We start from the raw sequence: 20,644 nt of genomic DNA, 5'->3' as shown, positions 1-20,644 counted from the left end.
TTTCCTCCAGTATTTGACTATTGTCCATACTAACATTTCCAATTTTTTCCCTACTCTTCTGACTTGGAATCACGGAAGACTAACACTGCCCTGTTCCCAAAGCCTTGCAAACTAAAGCTGGACAGATGGATAGCAAAATCACAAACAGCTCATGTACGGACAGTCTTCAGGCCCGTTGTTGCTATGTGAACACTCAGAAGGATCACCAGGGGGACTTTCCTGGCGGTCCAGGGGCTGAGACTCTGCAGTCTCAGTGCAGGGGGCCCAGGTTCCATCCCTGATCGGGGAAATAGACCCTGCCCACCGCAAGTAAGAGTTCACGTGCCACAACTAAAGATCCTGCAGGCCATGACTAAGACCCAAGGCAGCCAAATAAATAAATAGTACAAAGAAGAAAAAGAAGAAGATCACCAGAGACATACCGACCAGGAACACCTGTCATGTTGCCATTGCTTGCCCCCACTCCATCTGAAGACGTTCTGGGCCCGACATGTAGAAATGTTCTCAACTGGCTGCCTTCAGAACTCAGAAACTGGGATTCTAATCTTCTCTAATCGTTAACCATTGTTTTTCTTTTGTTTCCATAGAAATGCCTTATTAAATACCTCATTTCTCATGCAATATAGGCCTCACTTTGGGAACCCAGCTGTACTACCACCTCCTAAAAATGAGACACAACTGTTTCACTGAACTGACCTATTTTCCAGACTAAGAGACTAATTCAACAAAATAATGGAACGATCTACCAGTTCAGCTTTTCCTGTGTGGAGTTTCCAAAGAAGTTTCAGAGGAGGGGACTGATGGGGTTTAGGACAGGCTACCCTAACACCTGCCACTTTGGTATATAGATTATTTTAAGCTGAAGACAATCAAGGCCCGACAGACCCAAGAAATGCTTTTTACCTCTCCCTTAGCTGCCTAAAAGAATTCAGATAGGGAGCCTGTCCAGGAAGAGAACTATCCCCAGAGATAACTGTTTAATACAAAGAGGATGGGTAGGTATACTAAATTGGAGGGGGAGGGGTGGGGCTGGCGAGGTCCCCATTTGTTCAAATTCCCCTGGGTCCCATTGTCTTTCCTTAGCATGGCAAATATCTGTTAACCAAACACTTCCCATCTTCCCATGAACTGGTTTCCTTCCCTTTGAAGCCCCAGACCCCCTCTCGCTTTTTCTTAGCTCAGGCTGTCATTTAAGCGTCAACTGCCTGACAGTCCTTGAGCCTCTCGAGTCTGTGCAAGCCTCCTGCACACAAAGCTAACTTTGTTTTTCTCTTGTTGATTTGTCTTAATTCAATTTAATCGTTGGACCAGCCAAAAGAACCTAGAAGGGTAGAAGAAAAAAATTTAAATACTTATTTCTTTGGCTGTGCCCGGTCTTAGCTGCAGCACTCGGGATCTTTGATCTCCCTCGTGGCAGGTGGGATCCATAACTGCCTCGCGCAGACTCTTCGCTGCAGCACGTGGGATCCAGTTCTGTGACCAGGGCTCAAACCCTAGGCTGCTTGCATGGGAAGCGCTGAGTCTTAGCCACTACACCACCAGGGAAGTCTCAACAGAAGAGATTTTCTCCCTCCCTATTCTTACTAATTTAAGTTTATAGGCGTCTCTGGTGGCTCAGTGGTAAGGAATCCGCCTGCCAATGCAGGAGACATGGGTTCGTTCCCCGATTTGGGAAGAATTCCACATGCCATGGAACAACTAAGCTCGTGTGCCACGTCTAATGAGCCTGTGCTCGAGATCCCGGGAGCCGCCACGACTGAAGCCCATGTGCCCTAGAGCCTGCGCTCTGAAGCAAGAAAAATTACCGCAATGAGAAACGGAGCACCCACTCTCTGCAACTACAGAAAAGCCTTCGCGGCAATGAAGACCCAGAACAGCCATAGATAAATAAATTTACATTTCTCATATGACCCAACAATTATATTCCTGAGTCTCTACCCAAGAGAAACAAAAGCACATATCCATGGGAAAACCCATGAATGGTCACAGCAGCATTATTTATTATAAGCAACTAGGAGATGTGAAGTGAATGAAGTGAAAGTCGCTCAGTTGTGTCCAACTCTGCGACCCTATGGACTATACGGTGAATGGAATTCTCCAGGTCAGAATACTGGAGTGGTTAGCCGTTCCCTTCTCCAGGGGATCTTCCCAGCCCAGGGATCGAACCCAGGTATCCCACATTGCAGGCGGATTCCTTATCAGCTGAGCCATAAGAGCAGCCCCATAAGCAACTAGGAGAGGCACCCCAGATGTTCATCAACAGGCAATTGAATCAACAAAGTCTGGCACCACCGGACCATGGAATACTGCTGGACAATAAAAAGGAATGAACTTCTGAAGCACCCAAAAATGTGGACAAACCTCAAAATAATTCTGCTGAGCAAAAAAAAGCCAGACCAAAAAAAAAAAAAATAGAACATTCTGTATGCTTCCATTTATATAGAAGTCTAGAAAAAATGCAGACTAACCTGCAGTGACAGAAAGCAGGTCATTGGGTGCCTGGGGATGAGGGTGGGGTGGGGTAGAAGGAGGATTTACAAAGGGACACAGGAAACTTTCGGGGTGATGATGTGGTCACCATCTTGCTTGTGGTGATGGCTTCACAGGGATACACGTATCAAAGCTTAGCAAATTGGGCACTTTCGAATATGTACAGTTTCCCGTATGTTAAGTATACACCAATAGAGCTGTGAGTAGGTAAATGGAAACAAATTCATTGAACCATATGCTTTAAAAGTTGAGTGAGTGAAGTGCTCAGTTTTGTCCGACTCTTTGTGACCCCATGGACTGTAGCCTACGAGGTTCCTCTGTCCAAGGAATTTTCAGGCAAGAGTACTGGAGTGGGTTGCCATTTCCTTCTCCAGGGGATCTTCCCGACCCAGGGATCGAACCCGGGTCTCCCGCATTGCAGGCTGTACTTTAAAAGGCTGTGTTTTATTGTATGGAATTGGATGATTATTATGTAAATTAGGGCTGAGTAAATCTGACTTGAAAAAAATAATAAAATTGCAGCCGGTAGATAAATAAGTCCTGGAGATCCAATGTACAGTGTAGTGAATGCAGACAACAATCCTGGATCACAAACTTCAAAGTTGCTAAGAGACTGGATTTTATTTATTGTTTATTCATTTACTTTTTGGCTACACCTCGAGGCTTGCAGGATCTCAGTTCCCCAGGTGGGGATTAAACCTGGGTCACAGCAGTGAAAGCCTGGAATCCTAAGTGCTAGCTCACCAGGGAACTCCCAAGAGTGGATTTTAATTGTTCCCACCACAAAAACAGAAATGATCATCAAGAGATATGATAAAGGTGTTAGCTAACGCTCCAATAGTAATCACGCTGCAACAGATCAACGTATCAGGTCATCATATTGTACACCTCATCTTACCCAATGTTGTATGCCAATTACATCTCAGTGTAAAAAGTGGATGGGAAGATAAGCCAGAAAGCAAACTGAATGAAAATTCTACGACGACTCTGAAGGATGGGTATGCAATAGTCATCGTATAATACTTCTGATTTTTCTGTGTGCTTGAAGTAGTTTATCAGTATATTCATGTGAGTAAAAAGGGGGCAAAGGAAAACTGTCTCCACTCACACTTGTGGCACCAATATGTATGGTTTCTCCCCCTCAATGCCACGCCCACACCCACCAATTCTCCAGATACCAGCTGGGTGTTCAACAATTCACTTCACTAACTACCCAGAGTCAGCACAGACTCCACAGGTTGAGGGCTTGGTCCCACAAGACTGGCCCATCTTCAGATGCCAATCTCGAGTCCCAGATTGTTTGTTTTTACTTGTGGGGTTTTTGTTTTGTTTTTGTTTGTTTTTATATTGGAGGTCATATGATTTATCATAATGATACTTATCATAAGTATGATATCACTTATACGTGGAATCTTTAAAAATGATACTAATGAGCTTACTTGCAAAACAGACAGACTTAGAAAACTTATGGTTACCAAAGCGGAAAGGTGGGGAGGAGGGATACATTGGGATTGACATGTACACACTGCCATATTTAAAACTGATGACCTGAGACGGGACCAGGTCACCCTCCACACACTGGATGCTCACTGCAGGGAGACACAGGAGCCTTATCCGTCAGCCCAGGAGCGTCTGTGACTGGTTCCCAGAAACTGTTAGTCTCTCAGTCATGTCCCACTCTTTATGAGAGTGTAGCCCTCCAGGCTCATCTGTCCATGGGATTCTCCAGGCCAGAACGCTGGAGTGGGTTGCCATTTCCTTCTCCAGGAATCTTCCTGATCCAGGGATTGAACCCCGGGTCTCCCACACTGCAGGAAGATTCTTTACTGAGCCACCAGGGAAGCCCAGAAAATGACGTGCAAATTTGCATTCTTCCAAATCATACTGTGTGTTTGTTTTCATGAAAACACAGGCTCAAAACGGAAAGCCTGATGATTACAAAAAAGGAGGAAGAGGAGAGGGTCGCTGGCAGGGCTCCTTAGCCTTTTAATGCGTGTCCTCTTCATGCTATCATCTCACTGCTCGGAATCTCCCCTGGAGAAGACCTTCAACCCGCAAGATGTTCACAGCGCTGTTGTGTGTCACAGCCAAAGCACTGGGAACCACCTAGGCGCCGCCAGTAGGAATGATCAAATAAACTGAGACTCACCCTGCTATGAAATGTGACGAAGCAGATTAAAATCGCAAAACAGGGCTGGTGACAGATTAAGTTCTCTGAGGCCTATTAAGTGAGAAAAGCAAGTTGCTGGACAGTTCATCTGGGACACTACGTGATATTCAGGTGAAAAAACCCCTACAAAAGTGTATATTTATGAAGACTTAAATATGTGGGAGAGTATAGGGGGAGAAGACACTGTGAGGAAACACACTCGACAAAAAGAGTGGGTCCCCTAGGAAAGACATCGAGTGACCAAGGGACTTTCTCTATGAACTTGAACACAGTCTCATTGAACAGCTGTGTGTAAAAGAATCCAAAGTTTTTGAATTCTGAAAGTCGCTCAGTCGTGTCTGACTCTTTGCCACCCCATGGCTTACACAGTCCATGGAATTCTCCAGGACAGAATACTGGAGTGGGTAGCCTTTCCTTTCTCCAGGGGATCTTCCCAAGCCAGGGATCGAACCCAGGTCTCCCACATTGCGGGTGGATTCTTTACCAGCTGAGCCACAGGGAAGCTCATAAAGTGGAAAGGGCAAGATTAACCCCCAGGGGGTCTACCACCAAGAAATAACCAGGAATAGTGTTCTGACATATTTTTTTTCATTTCTGCATGGTTTACTTTTAATTGGCAGAAATGTTTTATAAATTGACATATTTATTTTTAAGGGTTTTATCTTTGTTAAATTAGGTGGTTGGCATCCTGGTTTTTGTCTCTTAATTTCATATATATAAATATATATACATTTCTTATAAATACACTATTTAAAATACAAATCTACAAAATATTAATATGTGTTTATATAATATTATATTTAATATATATTTATAATTTAAACATAATACACATTTATATTTACTCATCCCACTGTTTTCTGTGGGGATATAAAACCCCCTCTGTGCCCCTATATATATCTATATTGGAGAAGGAAATGGCAACCCACTCCAATATTCTTGCCTGGAGGATCCCATGGACAGAGGAGCCTGGCGGGCTATAGCCCATGGGGTTGCAAGAGTCGGACACAACTTAGCGACTAAGCCACCATATATACATAAAATCCTCTCTATGTACGTTTATGTGTGCCTGTGTATATATACACAAAAATGACTACACAAATATGCAGAGGGGATGATATTACATATGTCATTTTCTTCGTTTTCTTCTTTGCATGTTTCATTTTATATCTTGCTGTTCTGCACACGGCTGTCCACATAAACATTTGCCATGGTGCTTCAGGCTGCTTGTAAACATCACCTTTGATGCCTGCCTAGGTTTCTATGGGTGGAGTAGGGTTTACTTCCTCACTTGCCTCTGGTTGGACATTGGGTTCCTTGCCGAGTGTTCTCTGGGATAATTATGTTTACGCCCAGCGCCATCTCTGCATTTTGGATTTGTTCCAGCATCTCCAGAACTGAATCCTTGACCGGTCAGCGGGAGTAAACCCTTGGTTCTGAAAATGATTTTCTTGCTTTGTGATTATCAAAAAGAAAAAGAAAAAATTGCATCCATGCATGGTGTGGAGTGAGTTTGGGAACTACAGATAAGCAAAAGATGGAAAAGCAAAACCTCTGGTGATTCTGTCTCCATTATTGGCTCTGGAGCCTTCCATTAATTCCAAGTTGAATAATTTTCTTCCATTTCATGTTGAGAATACATTACACAGCACTTCTGCATTCTGCTTATTTTGATTTAGTCCATCATAAAAACGTGTTCCCCTTTCACTTAAAATGATTGCATAACATTCCATAACGTTGCTATCCCATACTTTACAGAACCTTTCCTCTAAAGCTTATTATTACTATAAATATTTCAACTTATGATTACAAATATCTTTTGCATCTATTTTTTTTTTACTGATACAAATAATGCAACAGAGAAAATCTTTCTGCATCAGCTTTCCTGCATATCTTAAGGTTATGTCCTTCCCATGAAAGAAAAGTGAAAGCTGCTCAGTCATGTCTGACTTTTTGTGACCCCATGGACTGTAGCCCACCAGGCTCTTCTGTCCATGGGATTCTCCTGGCAAGAATACTGGAGTGGGTATCTATTCCCTTCTCCAAGGGATCTTTCCAAACCAGGGATTGAACTTGCATCTCTTGCATTGCAGTCTGAGCCACAAGGGTCCTTCCCATAGAGTCCCGGAAACAGAATTACTGGGTAAGAGTGCCAAGTCAGTTTCTGGAAAGGCAAACAACTTCCACTCGTTTACAAAATGGATGATACGGTAGAGTTTGTGTTACACATCCTCCCTATGGAATGTTATCAAATTTATTAGAGTTTTCCTCTTGGTCAGTGAAAAACTGAGTCTCATTGTCATTTCTGTATTCATTCACTGAGTCACTAAACATTTATTGACCACCTGCTACATGGCTGGCATAGTTCTGGGCGCTGGAGATGCAGCAATGAACAAAATGGGCTCATTCCAGGAGAGAGTAAACAAGTCAATAAATAAAGGGATAGATCATTTCAGAAAGCAAAACGTACTATTAAAAGAGTCAAGAAGGAGGGTAAAGGGATTTCCCTGGTGGTCCAGTGTCTAAGACTCCTCTCTCCCATTGCAGAGGGCCTGGGTTCGATTCCTGGTCAGGGAACTAGATCCCACATGCCTCGACTAAAGATCCCATGTGCTACAAGTAAGACCCAGTGAAGCCAAATAAATAAATACTTTTTTTTTTTTTTAAAGAAGGAGGGTAAAAGCTTTCCCACAGGTTGGGAATCCGTTGTAGTTCTGCCTTGTGACTTATCCATTTATTGGCATGGCAGTTCTGCATTTTCCATATCTTTATCCATTTATCACAACTATGACAAAACCTATGGGCTTCCCTGGTGGCTCAGATGGTAAAGTATCCATCTACTTGCAATTCGGGAGACCTGGGTTCGATCCCTGGGTTGGGAAGATCCGGGAGGAGGGCATGGCAACCCATTCCAGTATTAGGGCCATGGAGAATCCCCATGGACAGAGGAGCCTGGCGGGCTACAGCCCATGAGGTCGCACAAAGTCAGACAGGACTGAGTGGCTAAGCACAACACGTGACAAACGCAGCAGTGATATGTCTTCAACATCCTCTGTGACAGTGACTCAGGCTGCCTCTGGTTATCTCAGGCAATGTTGCTCGATAAGCATTACCTTCCTTTTACACATGCACAAATTACGGGTCAAAGAGGTTAAGTAACTTGCCCAGAGCCACACAGCCTCGGTGGCACAGTGTCTAAAGACACTCAATCGAAAAAGCTTGAGACACTAAGGAGTTCTTGGATAATTTGTCTCCTTGACAATCGAATTTTTTTAAAGTTTATATTGGACTATCAATATAAACATGTCCAATTCCATGGACCTGAGTTAGTAGAGGACAGAGGAGCCTGGCATGCTGCAGTCCACGGGGTCGAAAAGAGTCAGACACGACTTGGCACCCGAACAACAACATCAGCCAAGTGCATACGTATAAGAGAACATATTTCAGAAGTGAACAGCTTCATGAATTAATTCTACGTATATGCACCAATTATCCAGCACCAGACTTAAACAAAACCAAAACCGGGCCCTTGTGCCCTGCGGCCCCAATCTGCAATGTAATCATGCTCCTTGAATTCTCCTCTCTGCTAATCTCGTTTTAACCGCCAGCTCTGAATTCCTGAAAGGCATCCTTGATGAGATGCCTTCATCAAACCAACAGAGCGTTGTAGGCATGCATTCTTGTCCCTATATGCTAAAACCCGCAACTTTTCATTCTCTGCCTTCGGAAGGTAGGCTCTGTCTCATTGAAATTAATAGCAGATATGCAGACACACAAGCCCAAAGCCAGAAGGTGACCTGAGGACAACCAGATGGATGCAGAAAGGTGATCAAGGTCACGGGGAACAGAGCAGGTCCCCCGGGGCGTGGTCAGGAATGTTATGGGCTGGTGAGGGACAGGGGTGAGGAACATTTCAACCATAGCTTTGAAAGCTAGGTTGAGTGTCACAAACGGGGCTGGATAATAGTCAGCTATTTGCGCCCCATGTGATACTGGTCCCAGATCGCAGCAGGCAGCCCCCAAGATAGCCCCTAAGAATCCCCATCCTTGGCGTTTCCTACACAACTATATTACATTTACATATGTAAGTGATGGGAAGCAGCCATAGTACAGCTTTAGGCACTAAGAAGCCCACCTAAGTATCCTCTGACACTCTAGGGATGGGGAGGCAAATGTTTTGTCTATAAAGGCCAGAAAAAATATTTTAGACTTTGCCGTCGTATGGCCTGTATCAGCACCACTTGACTCTGATCTTGAAGTGAAAGAAGACCCACAGGGCAGGGGAGGGGAGATAAATCAGGAGTTTGAGATTAGCATATACACACTACGGTACATAAACTAGATAAACAAGAAAGACCTACTGTACAGCACAGGGAACCCTATGCAATATCTGTAACCTATAATGGAAAAGAATCTGAGAAAGAATTCATATACATGTATGCATATGTATTTACAAAAAATTGTAAATTAACTATATTTCAATTAAAAAAAAGAAAAGAGCCATAGACAATACATAAAAGAATGTGTTTCAATAAAACTTTACTTATAAAAACAGATTATGGGCTGGTTATGGCCAGAAGCCTGCTATTTGTCAACCCCTATTAATGGCAACCCACTCCAGTATTCTTGCCTGGAGAATCCCATGGACAGAGGAGCCTGGCAGGCTACAGTCCACGGGGTTGCAAAGAGTCGGACACGACCGAGTGAGTTCACTATTCCACAAGAGGGCTTTCCAGGTGGCGCTAGTGGTAAAGAATCTGCCTGCCAATGCAGATGTAAGAGACGTGGGTTCAATTTCCTGGGTTGGGAAGATCCCCTGGAGAAGGAAATGGCAACCCACTCCAGTATTCTTGCCTGGAGAATCCCCAGGGACAGAGGAGCTTGGTGGGCTATGGTCCATAGGGTCACAAAGAGTCGGACTGAAGCAACTAAGCAGGCACGCCTTCCAGGGGAACGTATCTTTGACTTACTTTTATTTTTGAGTATATTATTGATGATTTTTGGTTTTGGTTTTCTAGCCACACTGTTTTAGCGTGTGGGATCTTAGTTCTCCGACCAGGGATCAAACCCGTGCCCCCTGCCTTGGGAGTATGGAGTCTTAACCATTGGACGACCAGGGAAGTTCCTTGATGGATTTTATTATATAACTATTTCTGTAATTCTTAAGATTTAAAATGCTTACAAAATTACATTTTGCTTATTTATATTATTTTAGCCTTCTAATTTTATTTTTTAATTGAAGTATAGTTGATTTACAAAGTTGTATTAGTTTCAGATATACAGGAAAGCAATTCAGCTATATATATATATATTCTTTTTCACATTCTTTTCCATTATATGTTATTACAAAGTATTAAATATAGTTCCCTGTGCTATTCAGTAGGTCATCATTGTTCATTTTATATATGGTGATGTGTATCTATTAATCCCTTGACTTTCTGTTTATTACTGATTGAGAGTGTCCGTACCAGTTAAGTTAGATGTTGACTAGTCTGAAATCAATACCGTATGAAATGATGGTTTTTCAAGTAGAAAGACAATCCCCAAAGTTATTGTCCTTTAGGTCATTAACTATTTTTGGAGTTATGTCTCTAATTTCCCATCACTTACATATATAAATGTAATGTAGTTGTGTGGGAATGCCAAGAATGGGGATTTTTAGCAGCCGTCTTGGGGGCTTCCTGCTGCACTATGGGACCAATATCGAGTCTCAACCACCATTATCTCATTCTGGAATTCTCCCTTTTTAAATTTTCCCTTCACCACTTGGCATGTGGGATCTTAGTTTCCTGCCCAGGGATCGAACCCACATCCCCTGAATTGGAAGCTTGGAGTCTTAAACCATTGGACCTCCAGGGAAGTCCCATGCTTCTTTATTAATGTATTAAGGGAGAAGAACTAGTAGGTTCTATAATTCCAAAGTGGAATTGAAACAATATTTCAAACATCTGCAACAGCTCTGGTATGGTTTGGAAATAGCTGTGATTTCTAGCAGTAGGATAAGAGATTCCAGAATAAACAAAGTTACAGGTATTGCCAATACGACACAGGTATTGCTAATGTGGGTTGTCACCTACATTCGTAACTATATGAGTTATCCACTGATATGGAGTAAACCTCTGCAAAACTCGGTGGCTTAAAACAATAGCAATCATTTACTTTGCTCTTGAATCTACATTTGGGGTGGGGCTCAGTGGAAACAGCTCATCTCGGATCCATGAGGCAACAGGTGAGACAGCTCCTCTGGGAGTCGGGGAACCCATTATCAAGATGGCTCACTCACCTGGTTGGCAAGTTGGAACTGGCTGTTGGGCAGCAGCTCAGCTGGGACGGGGTAGGGGGACCTCAAGTCCTCCCCACGCAGCCTTCTCCACGCACTCCTGGGCTTCCTCACAGCATGGACGCTGAGTTCTAAGAGTTTGTCCAGAGAGAACAAGGCAGAACTAAGTACATGGCATTTTTATAACCTAGCCCCAGAGCTCACATAACATCACTTTCATTGAACCCTATTGGGCAAGGTAGTCAAACAGGCTCAAGGGAGAGAGACACAAACTTCATCTTTTAATGGGGAAGTGGCAAGATCTTGAAGATCTTACTTTTTAAGTTAAGCCCCCAGGCAAGAAAGATGGTGAACACTGGACTCAGTTCCTTGGCCTCTATCCAATGACAGAGGCCCATCTTTGTACAAAATTGGAAGGCCTGTCTACAGAGGCCTGTCTCTGTGTTTTCTGCAGAAAATACAATCCGCCACAAAAACAGAATGAAATGTTGGATTTTAGTTGGAGGTTACTGAAAAGAAAGATGCAGTTTCTTTTTCTTTTTTAAAATAATTTTATTTTGCTATTGATTTTTGGCTATGCTGGGTCTTCGATCCCGCAAGGGCTTTACTCTAGTTGCAGCGAGTGAGGCCTACTCTGTTGGGGCTTTCCTTGTAGCTCAGTCGGTAAAGAATCTGCCTGCAGTGCAGGAGACCTGGGTTCGATCCCTGGGTCGGGAAGATTCCCTGGAGAAGGAAATGGCAACCTACTCCAGTATCCTTGCCTGGAAAACCTCATGGAGAGAGGAGCCTGGTGGGCTGCAGTCCATGGGGTCGCAAAGAGTCGGGCGTGCCTGAGTGACTAACACTTGCTTACTTTAGGCCTGCTCTGTAGTGGTGTATGGGCTTCTCATTGCAATGGCTTCTCTTGTTGCGAAGCACAGGCTCTAGGGGCCCAGGCTTCAGTAATTGGGGCTCCCAGGTTCTAGATCACAGTCTCAATAGTTGAGGCAGACAGGCTTAGTTGCTCCGAGGAATGTGGGATCTTCCCGGATCAGGGATCAAATCTGTGTCTCCTGCATTGGCAGGCAGATTCTTTACCACTGAGCCACCAGGGAAGCAGGCGATCTCTTTTCCTTATCCAAGTTCACGGACTCCATAAATTCTATCTCCAAATCTTTTGAGGGTCCCTGGGCCCCAGGCAATTCTAAAAAGTGACTGCTGGGAGGGGTCCAGATAACCTGTGTGTGCATGCATGCTAAGTCGCTTCAGTCGTGTCCGACTCTTTGCAACCGCCTGGACGGTAGCCCACCAGGCTCCTCTGTCCATGAGATTCTCCTGGCAAGAATACTGGAGTCGGTTGCCATGGCCTCCTCCAGTGGATCTTCCCCACCCGGGGATCAAAACTGTGTCTCCTGTGGCTTCTGCATTGCAGGCAGATTCTTTACTGCTGAGCCACCAGGGAAGCCCCCTTACATAGCCTACCTTGCTTTAAAGTCTCCCATGGCTCTCTTCTGCCCAGAGTACAGAGGGCAAGGAACTGAGTCCAATGTTCAGGATCTTTCCTGAGTGGGCTTAACTTAAAATGCAGAGATTTATTGTTCAACATCAATTCTCTCCTTCCTTAGTCGTACGTAGAACTCCAGTTTTGTCTGAGACAGAAATGCGCTCACCTAAAATGCATCATTACCAACCTCCCTTGCAACTGGTGGTCAATGAGATTGTTTATTTTTATTATTATTATTATTGGCGCATGTGGATCTTAGTTCCCCAACTCAGGGATCAACCCATGTCCCCTGCAATGGAAGCATGGAGTCTTAATCACTGCACCACCAGGGAAGTTCTCTCTCACTGTATTTATTATTCTGCAACTTGCTTTTTTCAGTCAACAATACATCTTAGAGCTTTTCCTCTGTCAGTCCATGGCTCTTTCTCATTTCTTTAAACAGGTGTATAATATTTCCTGGGATAGATGCACCCCTATTTATTAACCTACCGGTGAACATTAAGGTAGCTTCCAATTTTTGTGGCTTTTACATACATGATGATCAAAGACAAATAAATAAATGATAGGCAGACAGTATCTCCATGGTGGAGCTGATGCTTCAGATTCTGTAGGCAGACCTAGCTCAGTGGTATAAAGAATCTGCCTGCCAAAGCAGGAGACCCGGATTCAACCCCTGATCTGGGAAGATCTCACATGCTGCGGAAAAACGAAACCCGTGGGCCACAACTATTGAGCCTGTGCTCTAGAGCCCGGGAGCCACAACTACCGAAGCCCATTCATCCTAAAGCCTACGCTCCGCAACAAGGGGAAGCCACCAGGATGAGAAGCCTGCGCACCGCAGCTAGAATTTAGCCCCTACTCTCCTAGAGAAAACTGAAAAGCCCACACAGCCATGAAGACCAGTGCAACCAAAAATGAAAATTAATAAATAAAAAAAATTTTTTCAAGCAATGATTGGGACTTCCCTGGTAGTCCAATGGTTAAGACTCCGAGCTGCCACTGCCCGGGGCCCAGGTTGGATCACTGGCCAGGGAACTAAGATCCCACATCCTGCAGGGTGCAGCCAAAAAGAAAAATAAATCAATGAACTATTGAATCATTCAATAGGATGATTGCACCTCAAAATCATTGCTCTGTGCAAATGAAGAACTCTATAAAGATACAAACTGTACGATTCCATTCAGTGCTCTAGAACAGGCTACATTAATAAACAGTGAAAGAAAACAGACTAAGGGTTTCCTGGGGATGGCGGATTGACCGGGAAGGGGTGCAAGGGAATTTCCTGGGATAAACAAACAGTGTATATCTTAACTGGGATATTGAGCTGGCACAAGTGTATTCATTTGTCAAAGCCCATCAGACTGTACTCATAAGACCTGTGTATGTGACTGTAGGTAAATTACAATACACATAAAGGTGAAGTGCAGGTGGAAGGTGAGAGGAAAGTTCAAAAGGGAGGGGATATATGATACCTGTGGCTGATTCATGTTGATATATGGCAGAAACCAACACAATATTGCAAAGCAATTATCCTTCAATTAAAAATAAAAAAATTTAAAAAGCAAAGTGCGTGCCAAGTTGCTTCAAAGTCGGGTCCAATTTTCTGCGATCCTATTGACCGTGGCCCACCAGGCTCCTCTGTTCATGGGATTCTCCAAGGGAGAATACTGGAGTGGGCTGCCGTGACCTCCTCCAGGGGATCTTCCCAATCCAGGGATCGAACTCATATCTCTTAATGGCCCCTGAATTGGCAGGTAGGTTCTTTACCATGAGTGCCATCTGGGAAGCCCCAAAATAAAATGAAATGTTGTTATTAACATTGCTATCCCTGGGGACTTCCCTGGCAGTCCAGTAGTTGGGACTCCATGCTTCCACTGCAGGGAGCACAGGTTCGATCCCTGGTGGGGAACTAAGATCCCACACACCACACGGTGCAGCCAAGGATTGAAAAAAGAAAACACTGCTGTCCTGGCCGCCTCCTTCTTTATGCCCATGCCAACTTGTTGGCTGGCATGGAGACCTATTTGTTTGCTAAATGAATGAGTGAGTGAGTGAGTGAGTGGATGAGGACTGAGGCAGCACCCTGGGTGCATGGAATATTCCTCCTCAAGCCCTTCAGTTTTCTAGAGGAGGCGGTTGGGTGGCCTCCCACCCTGATAACTCTTTCCAAGGCCCCTCCCCTCCCCCAGTAGACCCCTCAGCTCCTCGGCTCAACAGTCGGAGACTTTCGACAGCCTCACCCCTGCACATTGCTCCCCTCCCACTCCAGTCTCACTTCTTTAATCACTAGACACACAATCCTCCAGCGCCTTCTGTGTGCAGGTACTGCAGAGAGAGCTGGCAACAAGACAGGCAAAGACTGTGCCCTCGGGAGCTCCATAATCAAACCTGTAGCCTGATGTCAGGCAGAACTAACCCCACTGAAGAAAGACGAATTGGACTAAGGGCCTGGGGAAGGCAATAACTGGGGCTGCAGCTCTGGTGGCCGGGGAGGCTGCTCTGGGACATCCACACAGGGGCAGAGGCTGGACTGAGACAAGGGCATCAACTAGGGCATTCCCTAGAGGAAAAAAGTAGCCAGCGCAAAGGCCCTGGGGCAGGTTCCTACTTTCATAGTGTATTCAAGAAATAGGAATGAGGTCAGTGTGGCTGGAGGGGGAGGGAAAGAGGGTCAAAGGTGAGAAGTATTGAGGGGCAGACTATTTAGGGCCTTTGGGCCAAGGAAAGGAATCTGGCTTTTACTCCAAGTGAGATGGGAGCCAAGGAGAAGGGATGTGAGCTGACTTAGGTGTTAACAGGCTTCCTGGGCAAGAAGAACATGTAGAGGAGGCAGGGAGGGCCAAAGTAGAAAGCCTGTTGAGCTGGCTACTGCAATAGTCCAAGCAAATCATGATGGTATTTGCAGAGGTGAGGAGAGTTGATCAGGCTCTGGGAATATTTTGAAAGCAGAGCCAGCTGACGGATCAGATGTGGGGGTGTGAGAAAAAGACAGGAGTCAGTGATGACTGGGAGTTTTCGGCCTGAGCCACTGAGCTGGGGCGGCAGGTGGAAGTTTCCTGAATGTCCCAAGCTGTTTCACACCTCCAGGCTTTTGTGCACTCCATCCCCCTGAGTCTGGAATGCCCTCCTTTTTCCACTTCCCACCCCAGTCTCAGCCTCGCCCCCGCTCTCATCACAGCTGAGCCCAAATGTAACCCTCTCTGGAAGCTTCTTTTGGGATGTTCTAGGCTCCACACGGTGTGCCCTCCGGCGTCCCCACAGTACCCTGCACTTCTTTCCCCAAACGGATGATCAGAGTTTATTTGCCAGCATCTCTCGTGCCAAGTGGGCGACACTGGAGGGACTGAGGAGGGGCCATGGCTCTAATGCTGCAGCAAGTGCATCAAAAGGAAATGAACTTGAATTCTTTCCTTCATTCAGTACATATGTCACATGCCAGGGACTCCAGTAGGCGCTGAGTAGTGAGCAGGGAACAGGAGAGGCAGGTCTCTGCCCTCATGAGTCTCTAGGGAGAGAGGTGACAATCACCCAAGCAAAGAAGTGAAAGATTTAGGGATTTCCCTGATGATCCAGTGGTTGAGAATCACCCTGCAATGCAGGGAACTAAGATCCCACATGCCATGGAGCAATTATGCCTACACGCGACAACTGGAGAGTCTGTGAGCCACAACAAAAGATCCCGTGTGACACAATGATGCCGCCACGTGCCATGATTAAGACCTGATGCAGCCAAATAAATAAATAATAACTATGTTTTCAAAAAAAATGAAAGATCTGGTGTGCCATAATGGTGATGTGATGGAGAAAAAAGCAGGATTCCATGTGTGAGATGGGGGAGGTGCAGTCATTCATAAGGTGATAGGGAGGCTTCACAGACTCACTGAGGAGGTGACATTTGAATATGGATCTAAAGGAGGTGAGGAAGGAGCCATGTGGCCTTTGGGGAAGAGCAAACAGCAAGTGCAAAGGCCCTGAGGTAGGACTGTGCTCAGAATATGGGAGGAGCTTGAAGGAGGCCAGGGTGGCCAGAGCCACTGAATAGGGGGTAAACATCCAGAGAATGGAAGGGGAGGGACCGTCCCAGCAGGACCTTAGGGGCCACAGTGAGGACTTCACTTTTACTCCCAGTGAGATGGGAGGCACAGAAAGTCTCCAAGGAGGAGCGAATGGATCGGATTCAACTTTCAACAGGATTGCCATAAAAATAACAATGGACATTTGCTGAGCACTTCCTACTAACCAGGAAAACGTGGGAAGTTTCTGCAAGTGGTGTTGACAGAAGGCCCGTTGTCGAGATGGCTAAGCCACCTTTGTGGGCCTTCTAGATCCTTCCTTTCCTCTCAGCCCACACCATGCCCAAGATTCATACAGTCTCCCACCAAAACATAGCCTGAAGCTTTTTTTTTTTCCCCAAAGCAATTTTTCAACAACTTTATGGACACAGAATTCACATACCGTACAATTCAGCCATTTAAACTGTACAGTTCAGGCAATTCCCTGGCAGTCCAGTGATTAGAACTCCATGCTCTCATACTGCCAAGGCCCCAGGTTCAATCCCTGGTGGGGAAAGTAAGATCCCACTAGTCACGCGGTGTGGCCAAAAAAAATTTGAATTAAAAAAATAAATAAATTGTATAGCTCAGTGGATTTTCATATGTTAATCACATTGTACAACTGTCACCACAATCAGATTTAGAATATTTTATCACTCAAAGAAACTCCTTAGGCACACCCCCATCCCAGCCCCAGGCAACTACTAATCTACTTTGTCTGATTTGTCTATCCTGGATAATTCCTATAAATGGAATTCTACAGTATGTGGCTATTTGTGTTATCTGACTTCTTTCACTCAGCATAATATTTTCAACATTCATCCATGTTGTAGCATCTGTCACTAATTCAATCCTTTTGGTGGCTGAATAATATTCCACTGTATGAAGGTCGCCTGTTTTGTGGATCCATTCATCAACTGATGGACATTTGGGTTGCTCCCACATTTTGGTTGTTATGAACAAGGCTGCTATGAACATTCTCATGCAAATGTTTGTGGGGACATGTGTTTCCATTTCTCTGGGGAGATACCTAAGGGGAATTCCTGAGCCATATGGTAATTCTGTGTTTAACTGTTTGAGGAAATGCCAGACTGTTTCAGTGCCTGCAATCTTCCCACCAGCAGTGTATGACGGTTTTGATTTCTCCACATCCTTGTTTGTTGCCATTGTTTTTTTAAAAAAATTTTATTTATTTGGCTGCATTGGGTCTTAGTTGTGGCATGTGGAATCTAGTTCCCTGAAAGGGGATCGATTCCAGGCCCCCTGCATGGCAAGTGCGGAGTCTCAGCCACTGGACCACCAGGGAAGACCCCCTCCACATCTTTGTCGACACCTGTTACTGTCTTGAAGTGAGCTGCTCCTCTCTGCCTCCACTGCCAGCAGCCATCTCTCACCTGGACTTTGAAGTCACGTCCTCCCTGTGTTCCAGGTTCCACCGTCAGTCTCTCCCCACACCACAGCCGGAGAAAGCCTGTCAACACCAGGGTCAGAGCCTGTCCCTCCCCTGCTAAGAGCTCTTGCCCTGGTGTTTATTGACTGATAAATCCAAATTGCTCACCGGGCTTGGCCCCTGTAGCCAGGCCCTGCTCAGTCTCTCTCTCCAGTTTACTCATTGCTCACACCCCCATTTCCTGCTCATTCAGATCTAGCCTCATCAACCTCCTATGCACTTCTTGATGCCCCAAGGGCCGCCCCGCCTCACCACCCCCAGCACTCTCTCTGTCCTAGTACTCTCTGCACTGCCCTCCTCTAGCCTCTTTCCTTCCCCTCGCAGATCTGGGCTTTACTGTGACCTTTCCAAAAAAGTCTCCTCGGACTCCTCCGCCAACCTAACAACTCCTCTCTCCCAGGCTCTTCCTTATCGCGTTTAGCACTGTTACAAGTTGCGTGACTATTTGTCAGACAGTCTGCCCAATGGCCGCCTCCACCTTAGGAAGAGTCCCATGAGGGTGGCTGACCATCAGTGCCTGGCCTGCTACGTTGGTGTTGCTTAGTTGCTAAGTCATGTCCAACTCTTTGTGGCCCCACGGACTGTAGCCTGCCAGGCTCCTCTCTCTATGGGATTTTCCAGGCAAGAATACTGGACTGGGTTGCCATTTCCTTCTCCAGTCCCTCCCCGACCCAGGGACTGAACTCACGTCTCCTGCATTGGCAGGCAGATTCTTTACCCACTGGGCCATCTGGGAATCCCCCTTGTTTCTTTTACTGTGACCCATAATGGTGGTGGGGGGGAGGAATCTATATCTATATCTGTATCTATAGCCTCCTGTCAGAAAATAAAAGTTTCATACATGGGTATTTCCCCTGCATGTTCTAGATTATTCTATTTATTTTTTTTCAAAAAATTGGCCTCAGCCAGAAAGCTTGATGTCAGCCCCTGGTAATGGCTCCCTGTTCATAGTTTGAAAATCTCTAGCAGACCTTCTATAAGCCCCTCTGACACACATCCACCCACCCCCCCATCAAAGGCAGGAAATGGGTTTGACTGGTTACATGTTGCACCCGCAAATTCTGGCATAGGTCCTGGCTGAGCACAGTGGGTTTAATGAACGTTGAGTGAATAAATGAACTGAGAGCAAGCCAGGGCCAGAGTTAGGACTGCAATCCTGCCTGTACCGCTCCCTAGGACTCAAGAATTCTGACCACCTCGTTTGCAAAGATCCAGGCAGCGTAGCCCCAGCTCCTACTACTTCACCCACCCTCTGCTTCTGGGATTGGAGGTTGCGAGGGGGGAGAAGACATTAACCTGAGCCTCCCTTCTGGAGGAACCAGAACTCCATTTCCCGTAAGCCTCAGGGATGGGACTACATTTCCCATAAGCCTCTGCTCCCGCAAGAGTCTATGCCCTTCAGCCACAGGGGCAGATAATTGCATCTTTCCTCATCCCCCAGCCCCCAATTCCGAACTCTCTATCTGCATATGGTCAGTCCACCCTGAAGTGCTGGTCCCGGCACCCCCTCCTTCCCACCCTTCCTGGTGTGATGAACCTGCCTCAGTTTCTCCAAAGAGCGCCCCCCTCCAAGAGGGCTCATTGAACCCCTCTCCCTCCCCTTCCCCTGGGGTTGCCAGTCCCAATTGCGCTGGCTGCGTTTGGGACCCGCCGGTCCTGGACACCTGCTGGGGAACGGGGGCAGGGGCGGGCCGCGCTGGGGATGGGGTGTCTGGGCCGCCTCCGCGGTGTGCAGTGAGGCTGCGCCTGCGATGCGCAGCTCGGGCCCAGCCTCAGCGGAGAGGGACGCAACGCAGGGGCTCAGGGACTACAGAGAAGTCCGCGCGCAGGGTGGGCGCCCGTGCTTCCGGTGTGTCTGCAGCTCGGGGTGCTGTGCGGGGGCGGGGGTGGGGGAGTGTGACCCCGAGACGGCGGCGGCCTGGCACGTGATGTGTGCGTCCTTGTCTGTTTTGTCTGTGTCCCTAAGGGACCGAGTTCCAGTCCCCACTCAGCCACTTCCCGGCTGTGTGCCTTGGGGCAGATGTCTGCACCTCGCCTTGTTTCCTCATCTGTACGATGGGAATGATAAAAGAGTGTGTCTCGGAGGGCAGTTGTCAGGATTTAAAAGTAATATGTGTAAAGCGCTGAGAACAATGCCTGGCGCAGTTAATGCTCCTAAGAATAAATAAATTAAATAAACTATGATCATGTATCTTCTGTATGAGGCTAGCACCTCTGGTTGTGTAAAGGTTGCGCAAACTCATAGGAAATGTGGGTATTTGTGATGCGTGTGTGTGTGTGTGTATGTGTTCTGTATGTGTGTGTGTATTTGTGTATGTAATGTGTGACTACACTGGGGTAATGTGTTTTTTGTAACCTTGTGTGAAATTTGTATACATTTGTGATGTGTGTGTCCATGTGTGTTAAGGTATGTGATGTATCTTTGTGTATCTATGTGTTCAGTGTGTATGCCTGTGTTGCCTATGTGTGTTTCTGTACGTATAATGTGCGTGGCTGTGTATATGTGTATGTGATATGTGTGTATCAGTGTAATGTATTTGTGTGTATTTTTGTACATGATTTGTGTAGCTTTGTATATTCTTTGTAGTGTACATCTATACCCATGGGTGAGTTGTGCTTGTATATGTGTATCTGTGTGTGTGACTTGTGTCTCTGTATTCATGTGAATGAAATGTGTCTGTGTGAGAGATGTGTATCTCTGAGTCTGTGTTGTGTATTT

General features: G+C 45.9%; 1 protein-coding gene across 2 annotated transcripts in view; it reads right to left on the bottom strand.

Moving 5' to 3' along the window:
- The window catches only part of SULT2B1 (sulfotransferase family 2B member 1), an 83,973-nt gene that overhangs the window by 48,806 nt on the left and 14,523 nt on the right, over positions 1 to 20,644 (bottom strand). For both annotated transcript variants that reach the window (XM_024978339.2, XM_059876797.1), the window contains exon 2: positions 10,944 to 11,071. The gene's annotated coding sequence lies outside the window, so the exon portion shown is untranslated. The remainder of the gene's footprint in view (positions 1 to 10,943; positions 11,072 to 20,644) is intronic.

Source organism: Bos taurus, chromosome 18 (genome assembly GCF_002263795.3).
Source record: "Bos taurus isolate L1 Dominette 01449 registration number 42190680 breed Hereford chromosome 18, ARS-UCD2.0, whole genome shotgun sequence".
NCBI lineage: Eukaryota > Metazoa > Chordata > Mammalia > Artiodactyla > Bovidae > Bos > Bos taurus.
This window is presented reverse-complemented; position numbering and strand designations above follow the sequence as displayed.